The following is a 25,644-nucleotide window of genomic DNA, read 5'->3' as shown; positions in this document are numbered from 1 at the left end:
TTGCTCAAATTATCCTCAATTTTATTAATGAGAAACCCTTGAAGCTGGCTTCTGTGTTGTTTTGAAATGTCCCCAGCATTCCTGAACACTTCCTTACTTTATGGCACAAAAAGACGTTCCAGGTTCATCTTGTTCTTTTTCTGCAGCCCCTACAAGAAGATCTTCCACCCTCCACCCCCCCACACTCCCCCCACCCCGGCTCAGGCTCTGACACCTTATGCAGAACCCCAATCCTGGTGGGAAGCCCTCTTTAACAGCTAAGATTTTGACACCCCGGCAGGCTGCCTTCCCACATAAATGAATACCCTCTTCACCCTCTCGAATTTTAACACCTTGAACCAGAAGCCTGTCTTTACCCCCCACCACCTCTGCCCCCTACATGGATACCTCTTTTCCCTGCTTAGGTCTCCTTCCGGAGGGTATAGCCAACCCACCCACTCAAGCTCCAATACCCCTCGACAAACTCCTTTTCCGTGGGGTTACCCCACTCATTCTGAGCAGACTGTAAGACTTGTTCCAGGAACCCCTCCTACAGGAACACCCTTCTCCCCACATGGGCTGTCACAGCACATGGGGCCACCCCTGCACACCCATGAAGATGCTGCCTTTATCCCCTTGAGCTCTGCCACCTCCACCCCAGTGGAACAGCTACCTTGTTAGGACCACCTTATACATTTAGAACCAAATTGCTTAAGAAGGGAAGGGAAAGGAAAGGCAGGAAAAGAGAGGAAGCAGAAAGTGAAGAGGAGAGAAGGAGAGAGAAGAGGAGGGAAAATGGAAAAAGAAGTGGAAAAGGAAGAATTTTATTTTTAAATTTTGTTAAGCCAAAACTGTGTGTTAAACATTCGAGGGTAATCCCTAAAAGGATAGAAATATAATATTTAACATCCAAACTAGCAGAAAGGGAAAAAAATGGAATAAGGGAAAGGAGGAAGCACCAGTTCAATGTAAGAAAAGGCAAGAAAGGAACAAAACAAATAAGAAACTAAAAAATGGGGGGTGGGGGGACAAATAGAAAGTACTAAGTAAGTTGGTAGAATTTAATCTAAATGTATTAGTGATCAAAATCAATAAAAAAGAACTAAACTTTCTAGTTAAAAGATATAAATGATCAGATCGGACTCAAAACCAGAATCCATCTACGCAGTTCACAGGAGCCAGACCTAGAAGGTTGGGATGAAGTCTGAAAAGGTCCCAAGCTGTTTCCCTCAGACTCATGGCCTTACTCTCCTGCTCTGGGGAAGCAAGAGATATCAGGTCCAAGCGAGTAAGGAGAGCTCTTCTCAGGATGGGCGCCCTGCATAATGTGTCAGAGCCAGAGCAGGCTGAGGAAGATCTCCCTGGAGGGCAGCAGGGAAAGAACAAGATGAGCCTGGAATATCTTTTGTGTCATAACGCAAGGCAGTGCTCAAAGAACACTTGGAACATGTCAGAAAGACACAGAAGCCAGTGTAAAGGTGCTCCCACTGGTCAAATCAAAGCGATGCTGAGGCCCAGTAGCTGCTTTCCCAAGGCTGGCTGGTTTCTGTCTGTGTTTGGTCAATGAGAAGCTGAGTTTGGACTGACAGTGAAGTCAGTGGCCAGGGGCTTCTTCCCTACTCTCTCCTTAAGACAGTCTCCAGCACTGGGGGAGCTCTCCTCTGTTGCTACAGCACCCTCTTGGTCACTGGGGTTCCACTTCTGCTCAGTGGCCATGAACTCTGGGCTCTGATGTCACTGTATCCCCCCTTGGCTTCCCACCCTATGTGTGGTAGCAGCTTCTTGTTGTTGCTAATCTCCAAGTTGTCTCATCATCTCTGTTGGGTTTTTCAGATTTTCTATTATGTGTATAACCCATTTCCTGAACTAAATTCCCTCTGTTTAGATATTTAAGAAGGTTTCTGTTGTCTTAATCAAACGCTGACTGATACTGCAGGCAAATACTGGCAGAAAGAAAGATGGTGTCATTATATTAACGTTATACAGAATAAACTTTAAGGCAAAAAGCAACAGTGAGATGGGAATATAACATAATTCTAAATTGTATGCACCTAATAACCTATCAAATATATGTAGTAAATATCAACAAAATGGAAAAGAGAAATGGACAAATCACCATCAGACTAGGAGATATTTAGCACATTTCTCTCAGTAATTGATAGCTCACACTGTCAAGGAATAAAATATGGAAGATTTGTACAATACAATTAAGAAATTTGATCTAGCAGACATTATGGAACACCACACCAATAACTAGAGAACACACATTTTTTCCCAAGCACACATGGGGCCCAGATCACATTTTAGGCCATAACGGAGGGCTTAGCAAATTTCAAAGAGTATCATACCACATTCCTAACCATAACACAATATATTAGAAATAAATAACAAATAGATAATTAAAATAATCTTATGCATTGGGGGAATGCACATGGGCAAAAGAAATTACAATGGAAGTTAAAAAATACAACTGAAAAATAATGGAAAAGTAAAATAGTACATAGAGGGAAATTTAATACCTTATAAATGTCTATATAAGAAAAGAAGGAAGGCTGAAAATTAAAACCTTTGAATTAGAACAGGAAAAAACCCAAGAAAGTGGAGGAAAAATGTTAAAAAATAAGAGCAGATATTAAAAATAAAGGAAAAGATTGACAAATTCAATTACATTAAAATTAAGAAATTCTGTTCATCAAAACATACCATACAGTGAAAAAACAAACACATGCTGGAAATGGCATTTGTAGCAGGTATTAGCCGTAAAAGACCAGTATTCAGAACATAAAGAATCCCTCCCAACCATTAAGACAAACTACTCAACTAAAAATAGGCAAAAGAAATAAACTTTTTACAGATGAGGAAACTTGCATTTGCATAAATGTATGAAAAGATGCTCTATTTTATTAATAGTCAGCTAATGGTGAATTAAATCCACAATAAATTTCCATATGACATCCAGAAGAATGGCAAACTTTTAACATATGACAGAAGTCCCATGTGTTGGTGAAGATGTAGAGTGATAGGAACTCACACACAGCTGGTGGCAGTGTACATTGAGACAATTATTTTGGTGAATAACTTGGCATTGCTTAATAAACGTGGACATGCGAGTACCATACAATGAATCAATTCATTTTCTAGGCTTTTCCTAAATTTTCCTAAACAACTGTTGTTGTTCTTTAATAGACTTTACTTTTGAGAGTAGTTTGAGGTTCACAACAAAACTGAGAGGAAGGTGTAGAGTTCCCATATGCTCTTTGCCCACATACAGACACACGCACAACCTCCCCCACTATCAACATCCTGCAACATTTGTTTCAATCCATGAACCTACATTAACACATGATTATCACCCAAAGTCCATTGCTTACAGTAGGGCTCACTTTTGGTGTACATCCTCTGGGTTTGGACCCATGTACAATGTCCTGTATCCACCACTGTAGTATTATATGGAATATTTTCTCTGCCCTAAAAATCCCCTGTGCTCTGCCTAATTATCCATCCCTCCCCTAGCGACTCCTGATCTTTCTACTGTTTCCATAGTTTTGCTTTTTCCAAAATGCCATATAGGTTGAATCATATATAACTTTTTTTAGATTGACTTATTTCACTTAGTAATATGCATTTAAGTTTCTCCATGTCTTTTCATGGCATAATATTCTCATAATATCCTTTCAGTCTTGAATAATATTCCACTGTCTAGATGTATCACAGTTTATTTATCTATTCACCTACTGAAGGATATCTTGGTTGCTTCCAAGTTTTGGCAATTATGAATAAGGTTGATATAAACATCTGTGGGCTGGTTTGTTTGGGCATAAGTTTTCAACTTATTTGGATAAATACCAAGTGATTTGTGATTGCTGGGTGGTATTGTAAGAGTACCTTTAGTTTTGTAATAAACTGCCAAACTGTCTTTCAAAATGACCACACCATTTTGTATTTCCACAAGCAATGTAGCAGAGGGCCTGTTGTTCCATACCCTCCCCAGCCTTTCGTGTTACCAGTGTTCTGGATTTTGGCCATTCTAATAGGTGTGTAGTAGTATCTCATTGTTGTTTTGATTTGTGTTGCCCTGCTGACATGTTGTGGAGCATTATTTCATATGCTTATGAAATGCTATCTGTGTATCTTCTTTGGTGACAAGTCTTTGGCCCATTTTTTATTGAGGTTGTTGGTTTTCTTCTTGTTGAGTTTTAATAGTTCTTTGTATATTTTGAATACTCGTCCTTTATCTTATTGCATTAGCTAGTACTTCCAGTATGTAGTTGAAAAGCGGTGGTGAGAAGAGAGAGCCTTGCTTTGTTTCTGATCTTAGTAGGAAATCTTCAAGTTTCTCATCATTAAGAAAATTTTAGCTGTAGGTTTTTTGTAGATGTTCTTTACGGCTACAAAAGTTGAGGCAGTTCCCCCTCTATTTCTAGTTTGCTGAAAGTATTTTTCATGAATGGATGTTGGGTTTTGTCAAATGCTTTTTCTTTATCTATTGATATGATCATGTGATTTTTTTTTCTTCTTTAGTCTGTTGATGTCATGAATTGCATTAATTGATTTTCTAATGTTCAACCAGTCTTACATAGCTGGGATAAATCACACTTGGCTGTGGTGCGTAATTTTTTTACACATTGTTGGATTTGACTTTTTAATTTTGTTGAGAATTACCAAATGCTGGTAGTGCTGGCCTCATAGAATAAGTTAGGAAGTATTCCCTCTGCTTCTATCTTCTGGAAGAGATTATAGATAATTGGTATAATTTCTTCCTTGAATGTTTGGTATAATTCATCAGTGAACCCACCTGGGCCTGGTGTCTTCTGTTTTGAAAGATTATTAATAATTGATTCAATTTATTTAACAGATACAGGCCTATTCAGATTGTCTATTTCATCTTGTGTGAGCTTTAGCAGATTGTGTCTTTCAAGGAATCGGGCCATTTCATCTAGGTTATCAAATTTGTGGGCACGACACTGTTTTAATTTTTAAAAATGGAAACAACCCATATATCCATCAACATTAAAATAGATAAATTGTGGTCGAATCATCTAATGTAATACTATACAGCAATGAAAATATGACTCACAGACTGTTTCTCAATGTTTTTTCATTATCACACCCCTCAGAAGTGTTTTTAGACTTTTTTTCCTAATAGCCCCATAACATTTTAATGCCACAGACAAACTATATTTATATACTCTATGTATATATTTGCTTTATACATTAAAAGAGTAAGAGTTTTCTGTACTCCTAGAACCAATTTTCACCCCATTTAGAATGCAAGATTCATTCATCAAAATTGATGAATCCTAAAAACATATATAATTCTCCTTATATTAGTTTCAAAACAGGCAATGCTCAACAATATGTTGTTTAAGGATACATACATATGTGATAAAATTAGAAAGAAAAGCAAAGTTAGGACAAATATAAAATTTCTTTAGTAATTACCTCTGCAGCATAAGTTGGCAGAGGGATGGGTGAGTCATGAAAGAAGTTTTAAGTTATCGGCAATATTCTCTTTCTTAAGCTGTTTGGTTAGCACATATGTGTTTTTTTAATTATTATTATTAAAAATGTACATATATGCTACATGCATTCTTTTGTTATCAAATAATTGCAACACAATGTGATAAGTGTAACCACAGAGGTAGATTTAAGTAAATGACACAAAATTCAGAGACATTTCAGAGAGAAAAGGATATGAGGGGACACAGGAGATTACCAGGTAGAAGCAGAGAGGGGCATTTTATGCAGAGGGTTCAGACACATAAAATACCAATAGCTTGAGCTTTGGAAGAATTATATGACATTGAATATGCTTCGGGGCACCGAGCGTGGGGGAAAAGCGAGCTATTGATTCTTGATAAATGCAAAAGGATTAAAATGACACAAAGAGAAACATCATTTCTATAAGTTTCTTCATGGTAAATTTGATCTCGTGCCTAAAGCAGAATAAAGTGGCCTGAACTTTTCTTTTAAATAAAACTACCACCCCGCCTTAGCACTTAGAGTTCTAATCCTTGGCTAAACAAGCTGAGAGCTCTGCACTGCCATTTGTATCTGCTCAGCCTTCCTCCCATTTGGCCTTGCAAAATTGTTCTTTCTCAAAGTTCAAGATTTTTAATCCCTCTGGGCAAGGCTTCACTAATTAAAGCCCAAACAACCTTAAAAGCAAATGAGCATTTGGGGCCACCGGGCACCATTCCATGGCTCTGGATCCATTGTTTTTGTTTCTTAATACTCAAAAAGACTTCTTTGTTTAATTCTGAGCTTCCATAAGTGCCTTTTTCTCACTTTGAGTCCCTTGCCTCCCTTCTGCCTCGAGTTTACCTCCTCACAATCAGTCTAACAAAATACCACCTAAAAGAAGCTCGTCTTTTTTGAGGTCACATGATTTGATTCTCTGTAAATACTCCCTACATATGCCAGTCACTCAGGACAGTCGCCCCTTGTAGTTGCTTCACGTGTATAATTTCCAAGAAAGAAAATGTGGATGCAAAGTGTATGCTAAGTGCAAAAGCAATGCACTCCTGATAAAAGAAAAAGGGATTTGGAAAGTAACTCTCGAGGCTCCGCGTGGGGATATTGCAAGGAGGTCATCATTCATGGGTGAGCCTTCTTTCCCCTCCGCTTTCCACTGTCATATCTGAGAAAAAAAAAAAAAAAAGCAGAAGCAGCAGAGAAAAAAGGACGCTGTTTCTATGCTGGCAACGTTGATAAGGTGTCATCAGTAAAATATAAGCTTTTGACAATTGCTTGGTGGATTATTAGCAAAAAAAAAGAGAAGAATGTTAGAGATGACACATCCTGGGATCGCCTGATCTCTTTAAGGATTAAATGCTTTGCATTTTGATCATGCCTGTCTCCTTTTCCTCTGTGACAAGCCTCAACTATTTTACCTTTGATGGATAGCATTTTCGTTCCAAGATTTTTTTCCATTGTTGTAAGTTAAATCGTTTCTTAAAGGTAATTGCAATGCCCCATGCTTAGCGAATCAATAAGGAAAAAAAGTGTCCATCATGCAGATCTTCGTTTCCTTAAGAACATAAGTAGTATGTTTTACACAAATTAACAAAGTTCAAAACAATGTAATAGTTTTGTCTCTCTTTTCCCCCGTGACCAGATACAATCAAAGCCTCCCTAATGATTGCTCCACCATTTTCTCCTTTTAGATCTAAGCATTAGTTGTGTCTTTGAAAGCAATTGATAGGCCTCTGCTTAACAACATGATCTCCTCCCCTCGGCATTCAGAACACCCTCTAAACTAAGTCTCCTCTGATGCCGTAGGAGGTGTCTGTGGTGTTAGTACCTTCTCCTCACACGCGGGGAAGCAGTTATCACTACTTGAGTGCACTACCTGGATATATTAATGACCCATCAGCACAGGGCAAGTGGTCAAAGACAAGGTTTACATCTGAACTCACTTCAGAGTGATGAACTTGAGTCACTTGCATACTTTGAGTCTTGAAAATAAACAGGGTGTCACCCAAAGATGAGCCCAAGCTGGGTCACTTTGTTTTAATGTTTTTATTAAAATGGTTCAAGCCCCCACCTCACAGATCAGTGGAAAACCAGTAAGAAGTGACCCACTTCCTGATCCTCCCAATGTCCCTGGAGATTCTCGCCGGGGGTGGGGGGGGGGGGTTACATGTGTCTTATCCACTTTTACTCTTGCTGTCTCCTTGCTTTTTAATCCTCATTTCACAAGTATCTCCTCTCCTGCTGTTGGGCTCTTCTTTCGGGATAATATAGAGGTTAAGATCATAGACTCTGGAGTCACTTGTAGCTGGGTAACTTTGGGCAATCCAAGTATCCACTCTGCCTCAGTTTCCCCATCTGTAAAAATGGGCTAATAGAACACCTCCTCAGAGGTTCTTGTTGGCATTAAATGAGCAGAAAGCACTTGTAAGTGTTAGTCATTACTCTCCCTGCTCCTCACCTACCCAGAGGGACACAGCCCATTTCCCTCTGCTTCCCTGAAGCAGCTTTTGCAAGTGCAAGTGTTTGATTCAAGTCTCAGCAGTCACAGAGGTGAATGTGTTTCTGGTCTGATTTTCCAGGGATTGCAGGTCCCCCACCTGTCCTGCTGAGAGCAAGCTCACTGGCTGTGCCTCGGTCTTCCCATCTCTGGCCAGGGGACTTGAGCTTCTCTTCTTCTGTGCCCTCCTCTCTCCCTCCTCCTCCTTCCTTCTTCCTGGCCCCTAATTCCCTCCACTCAGGCTCCTCTGGACGCTCCAAACCTTCCCACTAGTTTGCAGAATGGTTCAGCATCACTCTTCGCCTGGATGCATCTTTCAAGTCATCCCTCAGAAGCTTCAGCATTTAGACCCTAAGACTTCCCAGCATTTTCCTAAATAAAGAACCCTTTCAAGAAAGGAAGCATGCCGCACCCTTAGGAGCAGAAGCAACTGCCAGTAGTTGTGATTTTTAAAAGCCACTTTTTCTCTCCATCGTACTACTAATAAAAATATCAATAATAACGGACAAAGGCGGCGGCCAAACTTCCAGTTATAAGACAAATAAGTTCTGGGGATGTAATGTACAGCATGGAGACTATAATTAAGAACATCATTTTGCATATTTGAAAGTTGCTAAGAGTGTAGCAGATCTTAAAAGTTCTCATTACAAGAAAAAAAATTGTTAACTGTGAGGTGATGGATGTGATGGGTGTTAACTAAACTTATTGTGGTAACAATTTTCTAATATATATACGTATCAAATCAGTCTGCAAAGATAAATTAATACAATGCTATGTGTCAATTATATCTCAATAAAACTAGGAAAAAGGGTGAAAAATAACTGATATCTATAAATGTGCTTTGCAAACATCACAACTGCTTCACATCTATTATTATCATGGTCCAGGGAAATATTACTTAAACTTTCTGTGTCTCAGTCTTCTCACCTGAAAAATGAAGAAAATAATAACAACTACCCCACTGGATGATTGTGAGAATGAAATAATGAAAATAATACAAGTACAGCCATTAAAACAGTGCCTGGCATTGAGTAAGTGCTAAATTAATGTGTTATCCTTATTATCTCCGTTTGACAGTAAGTGCTAAATTAATGTTGTCCTTATTATCTCCGTTTCATCAGGTAATGAAATGGAACCTGCTTGCTGTTGGATCTCCTGCTCATGATTACGGAGGGAAAGGCCAGATTTTATCCTAGTCTGTTTCAGATCTCATCTTCTGCTTCCCTTGAATTAAGGGCTAGACCCAATATTAGGGACTAAACCCACATGTGCAGTTTCTGAGTTGAGGGATCTGAATGGAGGATTCAACTAATTTTGAAAAATAAATTAGACATGACCGTTTAAACATTTGGAAATTGTACATACAACTCTAGACAGAGGACTTCTCTTTAAAATTTTGAAGTAGTTAACCCACATTTAGTGATGGAAACTGTCAGTAAAAGCTAAGTAACTGCTGCTTTTCTGGAATATGGCCTCCCTTTCTCCACAGTAAATCCACAGTCTCCACCATGCTTTGCTTTGTTATTTTACCAGCTTGGACCCTGCCGACATTGAATTTGTACTCCACGCCCTTACCGTGGCTGACCTAAGTAGACTTCCTACACTTACATGAGTTAAACTGCATCATTAACAAATCTTCCCTTTACATGAGTCAGTGGAAACTTCAGGAGATCCTATTGAGCCAACTCTGTGTGCCACAATTAAAAAATGCACCAAATTCCTTCCATACCAGAATCTTTAACAGCTGCTCCAGAATTGCTTCGCTCCTTGCCCTGGCCACCGTCAAGTAAACCGAATTGAAGGACCCTCCCCAATTGCTCAGGTCATTTCCTTTGATGGCTCTAAGGAGGTTCTGAAACTTCTCTAAATATATCCACAGCACAGGTTTGGACACAGCTAAGGAGTCTGTGGTCATACTCATGACAGGTCTGCTTAAGACATTTTCCAGAATGCGTTTCCTTGACTCACTGCAGCAGGATGCTAACCGGCTTCCCCACCGCCAATTCCCACGGCTTCAATTCATCCTGGATTCAACTGACAGAATAATCTGCCGCAAACATCAATCTTATTGCAACCTCACCTGCCCAAGACCCTACAGAGCCTCCCTGTTGCTGCCTGCATCCAATCCCCCCCCTTCAGCCTAGCATTCAAGGCCCTCGTCAATTATGCTGTCCCCAGTGGAACATGGCCAGCCTTATCTCACATTTCTCCTTGACACGTCCCCTCTGCTCCAGATAAACCAGTCTGCAGGTCGTTTGTACTTCTGGCTTCCATTCCTGTTCACCTGCCAGACACCATCCCTGAATTTCCCTTCAGTCTAATCACACTTTTTATTTTCTGTGTTCCCTCATCATATACATATTGAATAAGGATTTTGTTCCTGAAATTAGCTCAGTTTTCATGCTTTACCCATGAAAGCATATCCCTGCTTTGTGTCATTTTCATGTTTTATTTTCAGAGAAATTCTATACTAACACACACCATTCCCCACTCTTGTGCTCATAACAGACATTACTAGTCAATCAGGGCACATTTTCCCACTGAGCTGTTTACAGCTTCTGTATCTTTCTCCAAATTAAGCTCCCATTTACCACCACATGTCAACTGGAGATGGATATGACAGGCCACCTATCTGCTGTCCCTATTCCAGATAAGAACACCATCACAGTTCTAGATGGTGGAAATGGAAAGGCTCAGCAAGAGGACAGGGGCCAAGAAGAAAGCCTCTCTATGTGGGACAAGTAGGACACAGTCAGTGGAATCACTGTCCTCAAGATGGGTGGATGCCTCCCACCAGAACATCTCAAAGGCTTCACAGACTCTCCTCACAGTAACCAAGTGGCTGTAGCAGGTCTGGTCCCTTCTATGTTTTGTTAGCTCCCAGTTTAATGGCAAAGAGCAATAGTGTTGTTTTCCCACAAGCCAGAGAAATTTTACTGCATTTCATCTGCTCTGACTGAGTCACTTGATCATCCTTGATCCAATCCATTTTGTGTGTTTTTTGGGGGGAGGGTGGAGGGAGTGATATGAAATGACATCATTGGTCAGGTCTGAATCTCATGCTCCACCCAAAAAACTGGCATAATCGTGCAAAGGGAAGCTGAGGGTGCCAGGAGGCTTAAAGGGTGCTGAGTGTTAACTATCTAAGAAGTGATGTATTCAGATCCTACGTAAGAGACATCAGTCTAGGTTCTAGGGATACAGTAGTGAACAAAATGAAATTTCACCTGGAGCTTATTCTCACCTCTGTTAAGGTGACACTTGAAAATGAGGGAGAAAACTAGACACAGACACCTGGCCGAAGAGCGTTCCACACAGAGGGAACAGCAAGAGCAGATGCGCTGAGGTGGAAGCATACGCGGAGAGTCTGAGGACCATCAAGGAAACAAATATGGCTGGAACAGTAGGTGCAAGGTGAAGAGAGGTAGGTGATGAGGTTAGAAGCTAAATGGTGGGAAAGGGGACAGGGTGCCTTTGGGGGGTCTTTAAGGCCATTGTGAAATCTTTGGTTTTCACTGTGAGTGAGATGGGAAGCCATTAGAGGGTGTTGAGCAGATGGTGATATAACCTGATTTATATCTTAAAAGAATCCTTTTCATTTCTCTGTGCAACCAGGGAAGGGGTGGAAGGGGTAAAGTGGGAGTAGGGTGACCAGCTAGGAACCTACTGCAATTTTTAGGCAGGAAACTGTGGCAGCTTGTGCCAGGATAGTAGTGATATAAATGGTAAGAATAAAAGGTTGAACCTGGGAAACATTTTGAAGGCAGGATAGATGATACAGGCTGACAGATTGGATGTGGGGATGTGGAAAGAGAGGGGGCAAGGATGATGCCAAGCTTTGTGGCCTGAGCAAAGGATAGGACGATGCTTCCATAGGGAAGACTGAGGGAAGAGTAAGGCTTAGGCTGGAGTGGATTTGCATATTTTGGATGTTAATAGATATCAAGTCAATCACTGATATACAAGACTTAGGTTAAAGAGAGACATCTGGGATGGAGATTTAAGCTTGGGAGTGCCAGCATCAGGATGGTATTTAAAGCCATGAGAAGAAATATGAAAAACAAGGAGGTTGTATAGACAACCTATGAGAGAACACGGCCCAGCCTGAGCCCTGCAGCCCTCCACAGCAAGAACTGCGGCAAAAAAAATCTCCATCAGTGGTGTCTCTGAGTTCTAACAGCTCCCCTTCCCAGGACTGCACAGCTAGAATCATTTTTACCATTAGTTTGACTTTTTGCTGAACTCCAATTTTCCTATTTGAATAAGACTTTTCTATACAATTTTAAACATTGTGAATGTTTTCCATGCTTAGCCCCCTAAATATTGACACATCAGGAAGGTCAGCCTAAATTGAACTGCCAAAGCAAATGCTGAGATAGCCAAGAACAGAACTCTGGTTTATCTTGGAAGGCAGGACCACCAGGCCTTGGCTTTCAAGGCCAGACCGACCTGCACAAAAGCAAAGAAGGCTCTTGGCACAGGATGGACGATGCCATAGCCAGGTCCTGCCACTGCCTGGGCCCTTGGATGGGGCATGAGAAGGTCAGTTGGGCCAGGGGTCCTACACTGGGGCCTCCAGGAATATGGGTCAGCATTCTGGTGACTGGTGCCCAGGAGAGCAAAGAGGTTCCTCCATCCTCATTGGCCAGTCTGATTAATCTGGCGCCTAATCAGTCCCCTTTGAAGAGGAGGAGGAGGGATAAAAGAGCAGCACACCTGTTTTCACTTGACTCCAATCCTGAAATAATTCCGTGGCTCCTATAAGATTTGAAACAAATTAAATTTGAAAGGGCAGAGAGGGCAGCTTTGAATGGTTGACTCTGTCAAGAAATGTGGGTTTTCACTCCAGGAAATGGCTTAACCGGGAGATTGCATCCCCCGGCCGTGGTGGCTGTGTTGGCTGTTAGTAGAGGACCATGACTTGGGCTTTTTGTGGCGGGTGCTTTTGCCCTATTATCCCTGGCATCGAGCTTTTGCTTTCTGGACATTGATAATGTCAGAGAAACGGTATAATAATAATGACATGAAAGACGGTGTCAAGAAGGGAAAGCATTCTACACTGTTTAGGGAATCTGTGTATTAAGGAAAGACACATTCTGTCATACGGGGTGACAGTGACAGATACAAATCTGTTCAGCCCAACACAGGGAAGGTTATTGTTGAGCAGGACCCTTAGAATTATTTGGTTCATCCTTTCTTTTAACAGATGAAGAGACTGATGCCTGAAGGAGCTACTGTTATAGGCAAAGCTGCGATATCTGAAGTAGCTGTTCCAGGCTGGAGCTCTACCTATACTTATTTTTCAAGTGGTCCCCAGGATAAATGATGGGAAGTATTGTCAGGAGAGTCCCAGACCTGCCTCGATAAGCACCTGTACCTTATTCACTAGAACCTGTTGTACCTTATTCAGGAGGCTGGGAATGAGGAGGCAGGAGTGGAACAGGTGGAAATTCTTCCTCTGGACCAAAGGCAATGATGAGAAAGAGAAGACCTTTCTCCCAGCTTCTGGATGGTCCATTCCTTCTTCTACTGTTCATCCTTTTACCCACATACACTTTTCTGAGCATCCCCCAGGTGCCAGGCAGTGGGCTGCTGAGATAGAAACTGACAAGTGGGCCTCTCTCATACTCACAGGTCTGTCACTTTGATCTTTGTTATAGACACAGCCAGATGTGACCAGCCTGGCAACCTGCCTTCTTGTTCTGTGGCCAAAAAGAGGTTGGACAGAAAAGTTGAGAGATATGAGGTCACTGCCTTTTATGGTCTCCGTCATTAATACCTCTTCGGCAGCAGGCAGAATTTTCCTGTCTGGGACCTAGGGCAGTTGATTAAGCACTGCTGCTAGCCCAGGGTCTGATCCTGGCTGATGTTAAGGTCTCCCTTCATCCCCTCCACAGAAAGGGAAGCTAAAAGACTCGATTGCAAGGCCACTTTGACCTTTGCTTCGGGATCCTTTCAGACTGAAAATTTCAATCAGGCCAAAGCACAGAGCCCTCTCTAATGAGGATTTGTCAAGACCTTCTGTTTGATGAGGGGTGGATTCTTGTGGCTGTGTCAATTTTCCTTCTCACTGATGTTCCCGTGGCCTTTGATAGCACAGATCACACACACATAGGTGTGTCTTTCATGCTCCAGAGCCTCGTGGGCAGGGGTCTGCCACACCATCATTAACATGCACCTCAGTGAAGCTGGTCGGGAAAGTGAGAGAAATAAAAGAGCCGAGGTTCCCTTTTATGTGAGCTCAGGAAACTCACCGTACACATGTGTTAAAATGGAGATAGTTCTCCAGAGAAAAAAAGACCCATAGAACAAATTATGGTCACTTGTGTCAGTGACATTTCAAAATTAGAACTATTCTCCTTAAACATCGCTCAGTCCTATACCCTCTCTTCTCATCAGTCATTGTATTGGTGAGAGGTTTTTGGTTGTGAACAATAGAGGCCAATTCTGGAAGACTTAAGTGAAGAAAGAATATGTTTGGAGGCCAGAATTTAGCTTTAGAAATAGGACAGAAACAAATGGGCTCTAGGTACAGGCGGAACTAACCATTTAGCCAGCTACGCTAAGCACTACTTCTGAAATAAATGTCCTCTACTGATTTTCCCATCCTTCTCCCATCCTTGCATTTTTATACAAGGAGAGAGAGGCCCAATGGCCCAGTTTGGGTGATGTGGTTACGCTTTGGGTAGCGAGGGCTGGTACGTACGATGGATGGGAGAGGTAATTCTTCAGAGGATACCAGACATGCTGTTCACTAGAAGGGCTGGTTGCCAGACAGCCCTGTACGTCCACATCTGTGCTAGCGTCAGTAGCCCTACTCATTCTATTTCCTTCTTAAGTCTCTACCTTTTTGTCTAGCCCCGCTGCCTCTGTTGTGTTAAGGTCTACCTCAATAAGGTAGCTATAAGGAGCACAGGAAATAGCATAAGAAATTGCTTAGCATAAAGTCTAGCATTTGGATGAAGGATATTATTAACTGCTTCTGAATTTGGTTTTTTTTTTACAACTATATATTTTTTATGCAATAATAATTTTGTTTATGCTTTTTTAAGGAGCCAAGATTTAATCCATGATTATAAATATCAGCTTGAACAAAGAGTATATTTTTTTTATTGAATGAAAGATTCTTTAAATTCTATTGTGCTATAGAATTTTCAAAAGTTTATATATATATGTTTTAAAAAAATTCTTATTGGAGTATAGTTGATTTAAAAAGTTGTTAGTTTCTGCCATACGGCAAAGTGAAACAGTTATACATATACATATATCCACTCTTTTTTAGATCCTTTTCCCACATAGGCCATTACAGAGTATTGAGAAGAGTTCCCTGTGCTATACAGTGCTTTTGAATTTGAATAGACTCTCTAAGCGATCTCTTCCTCTCATCTCCCCCCACCCCCAATCTATTCTTCATAGCCCTGCCAGAATGAAATTTCTGAAATGCAAATCGAATCATGTCATGCCTCTCCTCAAAACCCCCTGATGGCTCCCATTGCCTGAAGAATAGTCTCAAATTATTAGCCTGACATAAGGCTGCATACTTACTCCTTTATTCTGTAGTATCCTGGTAAATGTTTAATGACCAGTGCTCTGGGGGTGGAGGGGCAGGAAATTTATGCATACATATACATACATTCATTTCTTATAAATTTTACCAATATAACAGATACATAGCATACTCTTTACAATGAATAATAATAGGAAACTACTCAGAGGTGTGAATACCAAGAGGTGAAGATCAGGCGGGGCTATCTTGGAATCTGGTGACCACAGCCTTTAATGAATCAAAGCTCCCTTCATTTTTCTCATCATTGGACCACTGTAGGAGAAGGTGAGGTCTTTCAAGTTGCTTCAGATTTGGCCTTCGTAAATTAAAGTTCCTGGTATGAATGACTCTTAGAAACCTTGGTGCTATAACATAAAAATACTGGTTGCTAGAAATTCAGATATGAAAGAGCAGTTTTCAGAAGCTGCAGCTGAAATTTTCTCCTTGGACTCTAGAAACACACACACTGTCACAATTCCTTTGCTGCCTGTCAGATTTTCACAGTGGAAACATTCTTCCTGAGATGAAGTGAAATTAATCTTTGCTGGGTAATCTCACAGCTTTCATAATCTAATATACATATATACTTACAACAAGTGCACATTCCATAAGAGTATGTACAGCTCAAGGGGTCCAGTTTTCTCTTGGGAAAGTTGGCAGAACTGACATCATTTTCTTCTTCTACCCTGTGGGTATTTCCACCTGGTGACACCTGGTGCAAACTCCTTTGCTTCCAGTCATGACAACGCTTGGACACCATGTCTGATCTCATTAAATTAGAAAAGGCTCAGGTTGGAATCTTTGAGCATTTCTCTGGCCTTCTCCCTTTACTCATCAGACTATTTATTTTCTTGCTTCCTTGAATTCTATACAGAGCTGGGGACGATATATGATTTAGATTAATTGACAACATGCATGAATAGGGCAGCTCTGTAGGCTCTGGAAAGCTGCCCCATCCCTAACTATACCTCAAGTCCTGCTCATCTTCTCTCCCCTCCTATGGGGTCAGTCATGAATCTCAGGCAAGAAAGTTCAAGACCATCAACAGTTAGAGCAAAACATTGAGTTGGACTGTAGGCTCTGGGCATGCATTTTCATTTTATGTTACTATTTTATCTTGCTGCTGAAGACTTGATCTGAGATTTTCTTACAACCTTTGGTAAGCATCACTCTTCTTTGGGTATCACCATCACTTTATTTTAATAAGCATTTACTAAGCACCCACTGTGTGTCAGCAGGTGTGAAAGGCATTGAAGACATGGAGTCATGGTTTAGTGGGATAGATATCTAAGTAGTAGGTGCTAAGCCTGTGATAAGTACCAAAATCGGTGGAAGGCTAATAGGAGACTTCACCAAGGAGACAATAAATGAGTTGAACCTTTAAAGAGAAGAATATTTCACGAAAATGAGAAAGTGATTGACAGGATCCCTACCACCTCCAGCCTGTCCAAAAACATAGAGATAGGGACCCCAGGGGAATTTGGGGGCAAAGGTAAGAAGTGAGGCTACTTTTGCTGTCAAGCAGGAGAGGGTTTTCAGCATCCTTTTGGCTGAGTCTCTCTACCTCCATCCTTCTACTCCACAGGAAGCCATGGAATTATGCCAGAACAGAATTTAAGAACAACTGCTATGCACAGTGGGAAGCTTTGGAGGTTTTTATGTAGGAAAGTGAAATTACCGTGTGTGTGTGTGTGTGTGTGTGTGAGAGAGAGAGAGACAGAGACAGAGACAGAGAGACAGGGAGAGAGAGGGGGAGAAGTAACTGGCATTAGCACGGGGATAGCTGTGAAAGTGAAACCAGTTAGAATGCAGTAATATAGAATATATTAATATACACTACATAATATATAAATGAGATTTATTATAGGATTTGGCTCACATGGAGGTTGAGAAGTCTCCAGATGTGCCATTTGCAAGCTCTAGAACCAGGAAAGTGGATGGTATAATTTAGTCCAAGTCCAAAAACCTGAGAGCTAAGAATGCCAATGTCTGAGAGCAGAAGATGTGTGTCCCAGGCAAGCAGAGAGAGAATTTCCCTTCCTCTGCCTTTTTGCTCTGTTCTGGGCCTCAATGGACCAGATGGTGTCACCCACCTTGGTGAAGGAGATCTTCTATACTCAGTCTACCAATGTAAATGCTGACCTCTTCCAGAAACACCCTCACAGACACACCCAGAAATGTTTTACCAGGTAGCTGGGCATCCCTTAACCCAGTCAAATGCACACAAAAATTTAACCTTCACGCAGGCTGTTGTGCTAGCCCAGGCAAGACTCATGGGGGCCTTGGCAGTGGAAATCAGAGTCTCTCTTCAGAATCTTATCTGCATCCCCAGCTGAACCTGGGACCCCCTCATAACCTCTCCTTTATGTCGCTGCCCAGACCTGCTTGAAGACTGCAGGTGACAAGGGACCCAGGACCTGCTGTTGGCTTGCTCCACCTTTGGATTTTACTTCTATTAAGATAACTATGGCTTGGGGCAGCTTCCATCTGTTGTTTTTCTCACTGCTTGGGCTGAGGAACAAATGTAAACCCTCTTGCAGTGGCAGCCTTTGCATGTTTCCCTGTTTTCTCAACTCAACATTTGTGCGGTTGCCAGCGTATGTCAGGCTCTGTGCTGTGTGGTAGGTTTGCAAAATGAATAAGCCCTTACTCTCGAAGAAAGAACTGCCTCTTTTGGGGGTATAGGAGGTCAGGCTCATAGTAACATCGTACTGCATATCCATGAACACACTGAGTAAGGAGTAATAAATTCAGCCCGATTTTGGTGGGCGTTGGGAGGTAGGAGAAGCCGAAGGGAGATTGCATTTACTCATTAGTGAGTAAATGAGTGGAATTTAGTTTTATGAACAGAAGGGAGAGAATGGAGAAGAAGGTAAAGAGAGCAAGGCAGCGGGGGAAAGGGAAGGTATGAGTGTGCACAGGGAGGTGGGAAAGTCCATGTGCAGCCCCATGGCCCCTTCTTTCCACCCTCAGTCTGTGACACAGCTGATGAAATATCAGTTCAGTGTGTCCTGCAGAGCCAGGCTGCTGGGACTCATAACCTGGCAGTTCCCTGTATCAGGCTATTCAGTCTTGGGAAGGTTACCTAAACTTTCTCTGGCTTAGTTTCCTCATCGGTAAAATGAGGATATTATTATTGACTTTACAGGTTGTTGTACAAATTAAACAAGTTAATCCATGTAGAGCAATTAAAACAGTGCCTGCCACACAGTGAGGGCTCTGTAAAGGTTCTCCTGGAATCTGGCATGTTTTGAACGTGCAACAGTTATGAACAGCAGGGTATAGATTCTAGTGGAATTTAAGAAACAGTTCCTCTGGAGGTGGGTGCTGATTGGATCCTGAAGGGAAGAGAGGAAGAACTGAAATTCACCCTGTGACCATCCCCACCCTAGAAGGGTTATGACTTTGGTGCAATGTGGTGTCCGTTTGTGGTGGGCCAAGAGGTCAGCTCAGCCTAGAGGAGCTTTCCCATCATCCTGGTTTCCTAGGGCCTTTCCCAAAGGTGCCTTCGGATGGGCTCAGGAGCAAGCTGTTCCTCTTATGGCAGCTGGAGTTCCTGGCACAGGGAGTGTGGATTCCAGGAGAAGCCACGGAGAGCTGGAGCCTCTGGGATTGGCATGTCTTTGAAGTTAAAACCTCTGGGCATCTGTGCACTTAGGCGGAGGCCAGAGACCACTGGGCTGAGCAAGGTCAATGCTATCTCAAGCATGGGGACAGCATGCCCTTCTGGCCCAGGGGCAAGCCTGGCCTGGATCACTTAGGCATGAAACTCAGGAATCAAGCAAGGCCAAAATGATTTTCACTGTGATATGGGAGAGTGAGCATTGAAGTTGGGACCAGGAGCCCCTGGCAAATGTGATCTGAACTAGTCATTTCAACTGTCTGAGTCTGGGTCTCCCTCTCCTTACCTGTAAAGTAGCTATAACAGTTAACCCAGCCCCACCCCCAATGCACTGTCTATCCCAGAGTGACGATAGGGATCGAATGAGATAACGGGATTGAAAGTCCTCGTGAAAATGGGAGACTATGCAGTTCCTGAATGTGCTCTTGGCTCCCCAGGTTTACCCCAGTAATACCTTTCTACCATGTTATCACCTGTTAATCTCCATACATTTTTATGTTCTTTCTTCCATTCTCCCTTCTTTCCATCCTTCCCTCCTTTCCTTCAGTCTTTTGACTCTCAACTTAGTTCTTGCATCTTTAGAGAAGACTTCTCTGTCCCTAAGATTGAGCTGGGTGCTGTTTCCAGGTCCTTCTACATAAAGCCCCCTGTATTCTCATTATCATAATACTTTTTACACTCTATTGGAATTGCCTTTTAATTCACAGTCTTAATGACAAGATTATCTTAGTTCCTCAAGGGTGGGATTATATCATAATTCCTGTAGTAATCCCAGAATTAGAATTGTTTGGGGATGCATATTTGAATGAATGAATGAATGAATGAGTGAATGACTAAATTGCTATGCAGATGTAAATAGTTTATCATAATATTGTTCAACTGACATTTAGAGTTTGACTCCCTTGTTCCAGATTCTGTATTAGGGGCTGGGGATACAAGGATGGATAGACAAAAATCTTTCTTCCCCTTCCCACTCACAGTCAAGTAGGAAAGTCTGAGGTATAAGTGAATAGTTACCACAGACTGCAGCTCAGTGGACCACAAGAGAAGTACAGACCAGATGCTGTGAGCCTTCGGAATGCACTGTGAGACATGCATGATGTAATGCTATGACTTGTTGGCACTGCCTTACTACATGTGATACCACAAACATCATAAAATGATTTTTAAGCAGCTGAGACAATGTTAGGTGTGTCAAGATGAAAATGCCTCTTGTCCAACCCTCCCAACCTTCTTCTCCTCCCATAAAAGTTTTTCTCCTCCTGCTCCTCCTCCTAAAATAGACTCCAGGAAAAATGATGACATCGATCTACTTTAGAAAGAATGCCAAGGTTCCAGCATCCTCCCAAAGACATGTTTTCAATTATGAAAATCTTCTAGATCAATCTTGCTTTCTCCATGACTCTAGTGAGTTTCTTTACCCAATTCTTCTGTGGAGATGGAATGAACAGACTCTGTATTGAGAGCCAGGGAACCTACTCTCTAAGCCAAATTATAATTAGCTCTGTGACCTTCCACAAGTCACTTAATATCCCAAGAAGATTTTTCATATTCAAGCAAGGTTTTTGATTCTAGGTGTGGTTATAAGATAGTGTGAGGCCTACAGTCATCTTTAAATTCTCATTTCCTAATCATCACCATTCCCCTTCCACAGATACCCTATACAAATCTTGTTAATTTTTCATTTACAATGTTTTCTGTAGTCATTGCTTTTTTTCTATCTCCAACTTTAGTTTAAGATTTTATAAGTATCAATCCATTATTTTGAGGGTCCTCTCAGTAGGTCCTTGGTTAAGGGAAAGAAATGAAGATTCAGAGTCCAAAGCAACGTACAAAAGATTGCCCTTGAAGAAGTGTAGGTGTGTAGGATTGATCTGAGAGCGAAGATCATCTGAGGTCGGCACAATTGGCAAAAATTGCCATCTCTCTGAATCTCAGGAGAGCCCAAATTCAGACAAGTCTTAGTCCAACCCTGGCCCAGAGAGGTAATATATTGAAAGAAAGACAGTGAAGAAGAGAGAAAAGGAAAGACCGAATCAGGGAAAGAAAGTTGCAAGTATTCCGGAGTCACGGTTTCATACTCCTTGATCAATAAGACCTCACAGCTGCCTAGGAGATGTGGATTTTATTTTATTTAATTAATTTATTTATTTGTTTGTTTGTTTATTTTTACAGAGACATCAATGGTTTAATGGGTGGGGGATCTTACACTCCTGAAGCAAGGTCCTGGAGATACACCCCACCGTGTGCTGTGCACAGCAGGAGGACAGGGGGGCAGTCTTCACTCCCTGGGAGAAGGCGAGGTTGCCAGTTATAGGGGAATTGACCTCAGGTTGGCTTAGTTACCAGGGAAACCAGCAGAGGCACGCCCCTCACCACCCCTTCGATAAGAACAATCATTAGCTGGGGTTTGCGGCAAGTAAGCAGGAAGGTCAGTCCCGTGAGTAGGGCCCTGTTCAGGCACAGGAGGTACCAAGAGCAAGAGAACAGCCATCTTGAGTGGCCTGACCCCACGCTCCATCTCTTCGTACCCTGCATGACTCTCCCAATCGTGGTCCACCCCTCTTCCTCAATACCCCTGGGGTCAGGTATGTAGGGGGCACTGCAACCAGACACCACAAACACCCAGAGCCACCCCCATGGGGAGGGGTGGGCCTCGGCTCTGAAAGAAACATGCTGGTGGCCTAGGCAGGAGTCAGCAGCCACAGTACAGGTCTGCCACCCCATGTTATGTTGGGTGCCATCAGGGGTGGACCCATTACGTCTTTCCAAACAAAAAATAGTCCCACTGGGTAGACTTGTGTGTCCAGAAGCCAACCTATTCCATTCCACACAGCACAGCACAGAGGCGCTCATATATAGTAACGTTTACCGACAGGGGTCCTTCTGACGTGGAGACGTGGATTAGTATCTTCTTTATGTACTTGGCCCACGGCCATAGAGCTCTTGAGTGACAGGCAAGATCTGAATTCAGGTCTTTAAGCTCAGGGTTCTTTGTGACAGGTAGATGAGTGGCATGACAAACACTAGAAACTCTTCTCCACATTCTGGCATCGTGGGATTTTTTCCAATCTGCTTTCAGGAGGGTGTCAAACCTTTGTTGACTCACACTGACATAGTTCCATCTTTCTTTGTTTCCTTTTTAAAAAGATAGGTCTGTGATCCTGGCATGGGTAGAAAGGTTGTATATTTCTGAGTCATTAAATCAGGTGTTCATCCTACAGACTTGTGTTTTTCATCAGACCTCTTGCTTCTGATATACCAGATTTAACCTTATACTAATTTGGGCTTCATTCCCTTAGGCCAGACAGGTACATCTGGTGAATTCTACCTGCATTTTCAGATTGGAGCTAAATTAGGCATTGAAATATGGCCACATACATAAGAGCACCTGCATTTAGTCATCTTCCCGTTTTCAAATGCTAGCCTAAAGGCTTGGCTCTTATCTATATTTAAAACCGACATTGTTAAATGCATAAGCACATCTGAATTATTTATATTTAGTTTTATACAGTCTCCAGCTGCAACCGTATATTTCAATATCTTTAAATTCTGCGTTGCCATCTGGACCAGATTGCTGCTAAATCAAATCAGGTAAACGTTACCTTTCCACTACCTCTGATTTATATCAACCATTCATTTCCAAAAGCACAGCCCTGTTAAATCCAATATACTTTCAGAAAGCTGTTGAAATTAGCTCAATTTTGAGGATTAGATATTTGTTCTTTGCAGCTTCAGCTTTGAAAAGGCTATTTGGATAGATAGAAAAGCAACGTGGAACCAGCAGAGTTAGAAGCACTAGATTTCATTGATTACTGGGCAAATCTTCTGAGCCTGACTTCATCCAATTACTCAAGACTTTTCTGTAATCAAGTTATTGTGAGCCAGTTTATAGACCACAGAAATAGAATATGCAGGTTTGAAAGTGTTAGGGTGTTCCCTATAATTTAATCTGGCATCTCTCTGAGAGGGAGGAGAGTTTTAGCCAAATACTTAAAAGATGGATGGAGAGACTGAACTTTCAGAATTGTATTTTTGTAGTTTACTTTACACTGATACTTCTTTTCCCGGAGAAAGAAAGTGGGGTTTGATACCAAACAAATTAGGGTCAATCACTTTCCACTTTTCCTAATAAGAGTCCAGGTCTGAGATGCTTTTTATTGGTGAAAACAATAATGGCCTATAAGTTTGTCAATAAACAAAATCAAGCAACCTATACCTCAAGTAAAGCATCAGAGTGTTTTATATAGAAAGAGAGAAGGAAGGAAGGGAGGGAGAGAGGGAGGGAGGCAGGCCAAGTACAAAACATACTAAAACATCAGGGTAATAGGAGCCTGGATGATATGCTCACATTACATATATTTATGTACAGTCGCCTGCAGATATTACCTTTCTCTTTCTTAACTCATATAATTCCGAGTCTGAACTCATTTAGCAAGTCTAATGACTAGAACATGAAATATTTTCCAAATGGCTCCACTGAATGGATCTGTAGTCCATCAGCATACAGTTGGAATGATGTCATAAATGGTTACATTTTAATCCTTCCTGTATTTTCTAAATGGGAATGGGGAGGGGGGAAGCTGGGAGAAAGTGGCTGTCATATGATATTCTTAGCCTGAATAACTGAATACAAATCCTAAATGTAAGAACAGGAGAACCTGTTCTTTCTCAGTATGACCTAATGCTGATTTTTCTTGCACACACAAAAAAGGAATATGCCACTCTTTAACGGTAAATTACCATTGATGGTAAATGTGCCATATGAAGGAAGCCATAAGTCATTATTATTGACCTATTATGATTCATTCTACTTTACCCCAAATTAAATAACAACGTGCTCTTTAGGATAATACACTTTTAGTTCGAGCGTTCTTTTGTTCTCGTGCCTGCTACATTTTCCAATCACACAGCTTTGGGGGCAGACACTTGACTTGCAGAGCGGGCACCTCATCATAATCACCAGTTGTCCTTCATTTCTGTCCCAAGCACAGGAGAGGGTTTTTAGTCTCTGACTTAATGGCTTCTCATTGCACTGTATGAAATTAAAACTTTCATCCAGACTAAAAGGAAAGCTGAGTCTCCAAGCATGTTAGCTTTGTGTGTAGTGCAGAGTCAAGAAGGAAAAGCCAAGGAGAGAAACTCATTCAGCTAAATGGAAAGGGGATAAATTCAGAGAATTTAGGAGAAATCATTCTTGAAGAATAAATACAAATTAGACTTCTTAAATGAAAGAAAAAGCAAAAACACACTATAAATCTTTGGAGAAAACAAGAACCCTTACACCAGGAGAGAGAAAAATATAAACTGGAAAGTAGAGAAAGGGACTTAATTAAAGAAAACTTTATTAAAAATATTCAAGAGTGGTAGTTATCTCTGGGTGCGGGTAACACAAATGGTTTTATTTTTATTTTCTTATCTTTATTGTCTGATATATCTGCACTTAATATGTGTTTCTAGTTTAATAAAGCATATATATTTAAAAGAGAGCCCTACTGTTTTTAAAAGGGCATGTTCTGGTGAGGCACATCCAACACGCTAATTTCTCATGCATTTCTGACAATGTAGAATGTACCGAGCGGAAGTCCAGTGTCCACTCACATGAAGAAGCCATTGGCAACCTAAACTTGTAACTGAGACAGCATTTCTGAGACGTGCTCCAAACGTACAGGGAAGCGGTATCAATGGTGCTGTCTGTCGAAAGCCACAAATTCTCTGTTCCAAGGCCAGAATGAGAAGAGCAAAATATTTAAGTGGTAAAAGAAAAAACAGCAAAACCAAGCAGCAACACATAGAAAGAACTAAGTGTTCTGGTTACAGGGCTTGATGGTGATATTTCTTTGAAAAAAAAAGTTGGGGGAGGGAGTGGAGGCAACCATTCCAGAAGCATAAAGTATTATTCATAAATGAAGAGCAAGCCCTCAAACTATGTTCAAGGAGAATGGACAGTATGTTGCCCCTCCCAAGAACTTAAATCGAGTATTACCAAGGGGAAGGAACGTTTCTAGAAGAGAGAAACAGAGGGTAAATAAAGGGCAGACCAGAAAAATTATTGTTAGTATAAAAGTGTATGTGTGCCAATTAGTAATAAATATTGTAGGAATAAAAATAGCCTTTAGCATGAAGAAGGAAGGCTAGTTGTTAATTAAGGAAATTGAGAGGCTTATTGGACATCTAAAATATCAGGAAGGAGGATAATGAAAGCATAATTGCAGATAAAAATTATAAGTGTCAAAAATGACTGAAGAGCTCTGAAGTTGCAAATGAAATGGAAATATCAAAGCCATGGAGATAACATATTACTTGTGTCTTAATTGCTGTAGGTAAAAAGCAAAGGGGAGAGTGATGACGGCAGAGTACAGGAAGCTGGGGTCAGACCCGTTTTTGAGAGGCGCTCTCAAGAGGGCAGAGCTCAGAATGACAGCCCTGAACAGGATGACAAACTATTTATTCAAAGGTATTCATTCTCAGGATAGTCCATTTTAAAAAACTGGGACAGTCTGGATGTTATCATTTTTTTGTCTC

The 25,644-nt window shown here is 41.5% G+C and overlaps 1 long non-coding RNA gene across 12 annotated transcripts in view; it reads left to right on the top strand.

Moving 5' to 3' along the window:
- Nucleotides 1–366: 366 nt before the first annotated feature.
- The window catches only part of LOC309636534, a 53,492-nt gene continuing 28,214 nt past the window's right edge, over nucleotides 367–25,644 (top strand). For 4 of the 12 annotated variants that reach the window (XR_014250056.1, XR_014250057.1, XR_014250058.1 and 1 more), the window contains exon 1: nucleotides 369–11,375. This is a non-coding gene — a long non-coding RNA (uncharacterized lncRNA). Of the gene's footprint in view, nucleotides 11,376–25,442; nucleotides 25,577–25,644 lie in introns of all 12 variants that reach the window. The other 8 variants (XR_014250052.1, XR_014250053.1, XR_014250054.1 and 5 more) reach the window with 6 other exon arrangements.

The sequence above is a fragment of the Balaenoptera physalus genome (assembly GCF_965194825.1).
Source record: "Balaenoptera physalus genome assembly, chromosome: 10".
NCBI classification, from domain to species: Eukaryota; Metazoa; Chordata; class Mammalia; order Artiodactyla; family Balaenopteridae; genus Balaenoptera; species Balaenoptera physalus.
Note: the sequence above shows the minus strand (reverse complement) of the source record. Positions and strands in the feature narration are given on the sequence as shown.